This window comes from Chenopodium quinoa, unplaced genomic scaffold (assembly GCF_001683475.1).
Source record: "Chenopodium quinoa cultivar QQ74 unplaced genomic scaffold, ASM168347v1, whole genome shotgun sequence".
In the NCBI taxonomy this organism is placed as follows: Eukaryota; Viridiplantae; Streptophyta; class Magnoliopsida; order Caryophyllales; family Amaranthaceae; genus Chenopodium; species Chenopodium quinoa.
The window spans coordinates 884,378-893,135 of NW_018744464.1; the positions used below are offsets into that span (position 1 = coordinate 884,378).

The following is an 8,758-nucleotide window of genomic DNA, read 5'->3' on the forward strand; positions in this document are numbered from 1 at the left end:
CGACACTACTAAACTGTATGATTATGTCAGCCACTACAAGTAGAGATATATGGTAGGTATCTATCCCTTAGGACCTTCTAGAGCTTGTGATGTGAAAATCCTTTGGAGCTACCTTAATAAGGCCATGATGCTGTGATGTGATGACAACCGTTTAGAGATCTAGTACCGTCAACGCCATGATGTCTTATATTTCGCGAGATACTGGTAGGTAACCTAAGACATAGTCATCCAAATCAGTAACAAAATGTTAATAGTGCGAAAGAATCTGGAGAAGGTGTTGATGATCACTCAATTCACACCGTACATTTAATAATATGAATTTAACATTAATATCTATGGAATCGTCAATGCCCTTTACAAGAATAATAATCTTGAAGCAATAGTTAGTCTGCTGGTTTGCACAAAAGTAGGCTAGCAAAACGAAAGGATTAATCCAGGTGGTATGACTTCCACCATGGCGTTGGACACAAACTGAAGAACGCATCCCTGAAAGAAGTGGCCCTTCTTCACTAAGAAGGGTCATCGAAAACACTTAGCAAAAAATGGAAGCAAAATATTTTATGTACTACCAAAATGTCAGTTTTCTGTTAGGTTTGTACATTGATTTTCAGACAGCCTGCTGTTACAGAGAAGCAGAAGAGTATAGTAACAGCAAATCTCCAACATGCTAGCTAAGTGGCTAAAGCTCCAGACCACATAACAAAGTGTGAAATACTCAATGAAAGGATAGCTAAAGAAGAAGCCTCCAACTGTGAAAGCACTGGTTCCACCATGCAATGGCTTTCCAATGAACTCTCAATCAATTGTTTCTTCAAGTACTTGTACCATCAGAGCACTAATACTTATCTACCAATCAAGCCGCCAAAAAATCTTGCAGATATATTTCATGTTCAGGAAGGTCTTTAAAAAGGTAAGAAGTTCCATGTTTTTTCATTTGGAAGGCCAATACGTCTAGGACTTCATATATTCGTGAACCTTCTGGATGACATCTTTCTTCCACACCAAATATGTGATTCTTTCCATCAACTTGGATAAGGCTTTGCCCAGGAAATTTCTTCACTTTGTTGCATTTCATTAGTGCTCTAACTTTAGATACACCATCCCATTTTCCTGCTGAAGCATACATATTTGCCATTTCCACATAGGAAACAGCAGCTTGAGGCTCCAGTCGACATAGATGATAGGCAACATGCTCACAAATCTCAACATTTTGGTGGATTTTACAGCCATTGATCAATGCACCCCATATGGCAGCATCAGGGTCATAGGGCATGGTTTTAATAAACTCTAATGCTTCTTTGAACTTTCCCTTGCGCCCAAGAAGGTCAACCATGCAGGAGTAATGCTCCAACCCAGGATTTAAATTATATAGGTCATCAGATCAAAACACTTCATTCCTTTATCTAGGAAACCTGTGTGAATGCAGGCTTGTAGAATGGCAAGAAATGTTATGCGGTTTGGTTTCAAACCTAGCTCAACCATTTTGGAGAAAAGCTCCAAAGCCTCTATGAATTCTCCATTTAGTGCAAGCCCAGAAATCATTGTGGTCCAAGAGACAACTGTTTTCGAAGGAATGGAATAAAATACTTCTTTAGCTTTATCTACATGTCCACATTTAGCATACATGTCAACAATTGCGTTACACACCATAACATTACCCCTAAGCCCGTTAAAACAGGCATAATCTTCAAGCCATTTGCCAAGTTCAAGCGAACCTGTTTGACCGCAGCCTGACAGCAGAGACAGAAGAGTGACAACATCAGGTTTTTCACCTGCCCTTTCCATATCCAAAAACAAGGAATATGCCTTGTCTAAACATCCTTTCACTGCATAACTACTTATCATTGCGGTCCAGGAGATACATGTTTTATATGTCATAGACTGAAACAAATGCCATGCTGAATCAATATCTCCACACTTCGAGTACATTGTTAGCAATGTGTTGGTCACTGCAACATCATAGTCGCAACCAAACTGAATCACGTGGGAATGAATTAGCTTGCCATGAGATAAACCCTCAGGCTGCACACATGAAGATAAAAGACTAAGAAATGTGCTTATATCAGGTTTATGTCCGTCATTAGACATGAACCGGTATAAATGTAATGTTTTATAATAATTCCTGACTAGAGCATGTCCAGCAATCAGAGAATTCCACGAAACAATTGTCCTCGATTCAGAGTATATTCCATCAAACATACCCTCAGCTGAAACCAAGTCCCCACATGTACTATAACAAGAAATCAAAGTATTAACCAAAGAAACATCATTCAACATCCCAACACGAATTCCGAATGCATGAACACCTTTAACCAGATTAACATTCTTCAACTCAACAACAGATTGTGTCAATCCTATGATAGTGACAAAATCAGGGACAAACCCCAGCAGTCTCATTTCCCTAAAAACTACTAAAAAACTATCCACAGAACCCAACTGAGCAAAACCCAAAAGCATTGCATTCCACAAAGTCACATCTCTTTTAGGCATTTTCTCGAACACCTTGTGTTCAAAATCCAATTCGTTACATTTTACAAACATATTGATAACTGCAGTACCAACAAAAATATCCGACCAAAAGGGTGATTTGAAAACATGGGCATGAATTGATTGAGATAGTTTAAGGTCTGAAATCTTTGCACAAGCTTTAGCAACAAAGGGAAAGGTCAGATTATCTGGGGATGAACCAGCTTTTTTCATTTGGCGAAAGAGTAAAAGGGCTTTGTGAGAGAAGCCATTGTTGACAGCTTCTCTGATTTGGGAATTCCAATTTCCAACGGTTGGATACTTTGAAAATTGGTTGAGCAATGGGGTCATTGAAGGTTTTACCATTTGTCATTATTTTTGGCACATAATAGGTCTATCAATATGGAAAAACATAGTTCTTCCGGGTTTTAGATGCATCATTTTTGGAATTATACATTTACAATTGTTTTTGTTAAGAGTAAAGTGAATTTATTAACTAAAAAGAAAAGTAACATATCTAAAATAAATTTTTAAACTAATTTTTATACTAACTCCGTTAATTATTATGTGCAACAAAAGAGTATATTAACAAGGTAGTACATAGAAATGGATGCATTTAAAAACAATAGAGGAAATGTATTTTTTCCCAAAACGGGAATTTTGTCATTTTAGCTAATAAGTTGGGTTAAATTTGTAATATTGCCTATAAATAAGTGCATAAAACCATAATGGAAAGAGCTTCAAGGGAGAAACGAAGAGCTTCAATAGAGAAATTGAACATGACAATCGACTTGATAACAATCATATCCTTTGGGGTTAATCGTGCCCTCTATGTCTCCAATTTCTTAGGGTTTTTCATTTGATTTGATGGCTCGCTACGCTGCTGAAAATTTGACGGTGAAGTGGTGGTTCACGAGAGGCAAGTTCGAGTTGCTTCAATGGTGTACCGAGACGTAAATTGAAAATGGTTTGAATAGGAGGAAGAAAGAGGAAAGAGATGTAGGTGGAGGTAAATCATGGATTGGGATCAAAGGAAGAAGATGGAGGTGGGTCATGGGTATACAACAGAAAATTAAAAAAATTAACAAAGATTATTTTATCTACTCTTATACCATTTTGAGATACATGAGATACTCATGTTGAGAGACTAGAGGTACCCCATATTATCAAGATACAACTAGAGGTGTTAAAAACTGAAATGACTAATCCAAAAAATGTGTTTAGTACGTGGTTTTAATGGAATTCTCATATTTACTTGAAGGGTTCAAGACTTAGGAATATTGCTGGAATTTTAATATAAGCACTAAAATTGAAGTTTTATTTGAGGGTTTTAAATGACCCCCTTATAGAAAGTGATTTAAAGGATTTAAAGAAAATTTTTAGATTATTAGAGAGATTTAGAGCATTTAAATGTTGCTAAAATTAGTAAATATAAAGAATTAATTATTTTTATCATACTTTATAGGTCATGATTGGTTCCAACTTGTTATTGGTTTTTGGTTTTTGATTTGAAATTAGTTAATTTTATTTTGGATTGACGTTATTGTTGGTTTGCTTAATTAAAACTTTCGCTCTATTACTTTGAGAAGTCTTAGTTGTTATTACGGTGGCAGTGATGTAGACACCTTAACTTGTCTCCTCGACTCAAACCCAATGATGAGTGAATTTACACCGTCATTTGGTCGGGTTGCGTATTAGATCTGATTGAACTCATAGCTCATTTTATCTTTACCCACCTAATCTAATCCATTCATAGCTCAAACATCCATTCAAACCCTTTTTATAGCCCAAAATTAACAAACCTTAGCCTGATTTTCTTTTTTTTTTTTATACCATCATCCCGGATCCTTTAGTCATGGTTCGTATACCATATGGAGTTAGCAATTTCATGGATTGTAAATAAGGTGTAACATTCATGGATTAATATTCATGGTTGCCTTTGTCCCTTTCGTAGAAACCATAAACGGTTTACAAGTTTATTGAAAAAACTTGTTAACGGCTCCCTACTTTATCCTTTAATTTGTCCCTAATTGTTATACAGTCAATTCCAATTTCCTACGATTTCCAAGCATATTCACACTATGCTAACAGAGGCACACTTCGTACGACACCTATAGGTGATACTTTTTGGTTATTTCCAATTTTATTATACAAGGGTAAAAGGGGGATATTAAAAAAGATAATTCATGGATATTACACCAACAGCCCACCACAATTTGCATCTGCATAACTTACGTCGTGCCACCGACCGTATAACCTATACCAACAGCCGCCAACCACTCTCAAATAGTCTTTAGTTTTAATTCTGTATTGCCAACATCTTTTACACTGTCATTATTTTGTGAATTAACGTTGAGTTGTATTGCATTTATAATCTCTACAAAATACAGAGTGTTTGGGGTAAAAATTACCCATGCCACGTGGTCCAGTAGCTCGCTGAAACGTGTTAGCCCCTTAGAGGCCCAATGGGATCCAATCAGATGCTAACACGTGGCAGAGTAACCCTAATAGGGGGACAACTCTTCTTCTACTATAAATAGAGGAAAAACCTTATTTATTAGACATTCATGCCCAGTTATAAATACAAAACACAATTACCGAGCAATATTAATTGCAGAATCTCTCGAAATCCGAGAGAACATTTACTTTCCGCATCCTTACTCACTAAGACGTAATCTAACTTGATCGTCGGAGGTAAAAATCCAACCAACCGCAGTCTCCGTGCTTTTGTAGGTACAGGCGGCCGGTTACCAGTTATGGTGTTGTAACTCTCCCGCAGGACACATCAATCGACCCCGAAACATTGGCGTCGTCTGTGGGGAGAGTACTTCCAGAATAACATCATATGAGTCTGTACCCCTTAATAACGAGAAACAGTCTCTGGTCGAACCTGAGGTCCATACGAACCAAGACAGTGGCGACGACCGAGAGGTTGAAACCTACATGGCCCCAAACGGGTCATTTAGATCTAGGCGTCCCCGTCCCAAAGAAACAAGGGAACAGGATGACAAAGGCCTCAGCCACCCAACCGACCAGCCGGCTAGACAAGCCCAAACGGCTAAGGGTGCTGCCCCTGTAACCAGAGTTGAACTCATGAAATTCATGAGTAGCTTCAAAGGGGAAATCAGGGATCTGATCAGCAAGAAGGCAGGCTCCCACAAGGGACAATCGGCCAAAAGGCCATCCCCTTCTGGGAAGAAGCCTACTCCATCAGGAAGGAAGCCTTCTCCCTCTAGGAAGAAGCCGGTGAAAGACCGGGTCCCAAATCCTCATCCAAAACCACATGGACCGGATTGGCCCATGGTGGATCTCTCAAAATTTTGCTTCCCCAAAGCGGGGAAGAAGAAGCTCATCCGACAAGTATAGCCGGATGGGTCCAAAAGGACGTTCTCTAATGCTCGGATGTTCCTCCAGCAGAAGAGAAGTCAACAATTGTCTGAGTTGGCCTCAACATCGACATTCTCAGACAGTCTCCCTAATACCTCAATGGGGTATACGGAGACAAATCGAGAGAGTCAGTCTGGCGGCATGTCTGCCCGGAATGGCCCTCAGATTATCCAGCCGGCTTCGTATGTGCCCCAACAACCATACATGCCGTATAGATCTCCATACATGCAGCCGACCCTCTTTGGGGGTCGGGCGGCGCAAAATTTCCAGCCTATGGACTGGAAGCTTCGACTGCTAAACCTTGGGGAACAGCCTTCGGCTTTCTCTAGGGAGATAACCGAGGCGGCTCAACCGGCCAAGGTTAAGAACGTGTTGGTTAGTGCCTATGATGTTACCACCAACCCGGAAGATCACCTTATGGCATACATCAACCTCATGTATTTGCAAGGGTTGGACGATGCTGCCTGGTGCAGATGCTTCCCGACAACATTGAAGGGCATAGCCCAACGATGGTTTGGTAACCTGCCAGCCGGTTGCGTTAACAACTTCAAGACACTGGCATACCTATTCGTGTCTAACTTCTCTATGAACATCCCGACCAAGAAGACAAGTTTCGATCTGGGGGCTATATAGCAGGGAGATAGAGAAGGGCTGAGATCCTATGTCAGGCGGTTCAATCTAATGAGAATTCAGATTCAAGGACTATTTGACGAAGTTGCCTACACAAACTTCTTAAAGGGTCTGAAAGAGGGTCGACCTTCAAGTTTGACCTAGTCAGAAAGAGGGTGGCAACCCTCCAAGAAGCCTTGATGGAAGTAGAAGCCTACATACAGGCGACGGAGCTCTGTGCCGTCAAGCAGCCATCGGATCCTAAAAAGTCCGACAAAAGGGACAGCCGGCCAGCTCAGCCGGTTAAAAAAGAAGAGAGCAAAAAGGGAAAAGAAGTCTGGTTGGCTGACCACTCTGGTCAGTCATCCCAGAAGAAGAAGAAAGAGTTGAGACCGTACGTCCCTAAGTACGAGTTCAACAAGGATTGCTCCTCCATCCTCATGGAGGTCAAAGACCAGTTGTCTATAGAGAAACCGACTGCAATAATGAGTCCCATCAAAAGCCGGGACAAGTCTAAGTTCTGCCATTTTCATGAGGACATAGGCCATGATACCAATGGTTTCTATAGCCTCAGGCGGCTACTGGACCGCCTGGCTGATGAGGGGGCTTTAAAGTCCTACCTTATGAAGCCCAAGGGCAACCCCCGGACAAACAATGGATATCAGTCCAAGAAGCCAGACAACCTTGCTATAAGCTTTGACACTGATGAGGAGCAAATCATGACCATAGTAGGCGGCTTCGCCGGCGGTGGTCCAACTATCCGGGGCACAAAGGATAACATCCAAAATTTGGAGGTCAACTCAGTAGATGAGGGTCAGGCGTCAAAAGACACTTTCCTTGAGGTCATCATCTCTGAGAAAGATCGGGGCAAGGTTAGGCGGCCTCATGATGACCCCATAGTCATCGAGTGCAAAGTCTCTAACAAGCGAGTAGGCCGGATCCTCATTGATACCGGGAGCTCGTCTGACCTTATCTACTGTAGGTTCTTGGCAAAGCTCAAGTACAAACCTAGCAACATGCACAAGGCCTCCCACCCCTTGGTTGGTTTTGGAGGAAGAGTGGTGCATTCGGTGGGAAGGATTGACTTACCCATCCGGCTAGGTGAAAAGGGGGAAGGGCAACACATGGTCGTCAAATTTCTAGTGGTCGAAGAATTGACCGCCTATAACCTAATTTTGGGCCGTCCTATCCTCAACGAGCCCAAGGCAGTCATCATTCTGTCTCTCATGCTGCTGAAATTCGAGAGGGATGATGGTTTAGTAGGCTCCCTAAGCAAGGATTAGAAGGCGGCGAGAGAATGCTATCTCTCAGACGTCAAACCCGCTGTGGCTGTAGCCGGCCAAAGTGGGAAGTCTGCTGACCTTGACGACTGTCAAGAAGTCGCGCCTGCTCCCAAGGCAGCCGGCAGAAAGAGGAAGGCGGACCACTTAGTTGCCGTCAAGAAAGAAAAACAATAGCAATCACTGATCAGGGAACGGTCAGATGATCTCCGTCCCCAGCTGGCTGGTGATAGTATTGATATTGTTTTGGATGAAAGTCGGCCACAACGAACTGTGAAGCTGGGGATGGTTGCCTTTGCAAAGTTGGGTGCAGACTTGCACCAACTATTGAAAGAATTCAAATAAAATTTTGCCTTTAAAGTGGAGGAGATGCCAGGCGTAAGCCCAGATCTTGTTGTCCACAAACTCGCCGTGGATCCTAAGGGGAAGTCGGTTAAGCAAAAGAAAAGAAATCACGGTGAGGAAAGGTCTCAGGCGGCTGCCGCCGAGGTCAAGAAGTTGATGGATGTTGGGTTCATTCGGCAATGTTACTACCCGGATTGGGTAGCCAACGTTGTTCTTGTGAAAAAGCCGAATGGTACCTGGTGGATGTGTGTTGATTACACAGATCTTATCAAGGCATGTCCAAAGGATAGTTATCCACTTCCAAAGATCGACAGTTTGGTCGACTCTACAGCCGGTCATGCCTTGATGAGTTTTATGGACGCCTACTCAGGCTTCCATCAGATACCCTTGTGGAAAAAAGATCAAGAAAAGACGGCCTTCGTCACAGATCAAGGGTTATTCTGCTACACGGTGATGCCGTTTGGGTTGAATAATGCGCCTGCTACTTTCCAGCATATGATTAATACCGTTTTCATTAATCAGATTGGGAGGAATGTAGAGGCATACATTGATGACATGATAGTTAAATCCAAGCTGCAGACGGATCACCTTGCTGACCTCCGAGAAACCTTCACCACCCTCAGGCGGCATAAAGTCATGCTTAATCCCAAAGAGTGTGTCTTTGGTGTTGA

General features: G+C 41.9%; 1 pseudogene; it reads right to left on the minus strand.

Annotated features, from left to right (window-relative positions):
* Positions 1-346: 346 nt before the first annotated feature.
* On the minus strand, positions 347-3,025 carry LOC110697491 (annotated as a pseudogene).
* Positions 3,026-8,758: the final 5,733 nt, after the last annotated feature.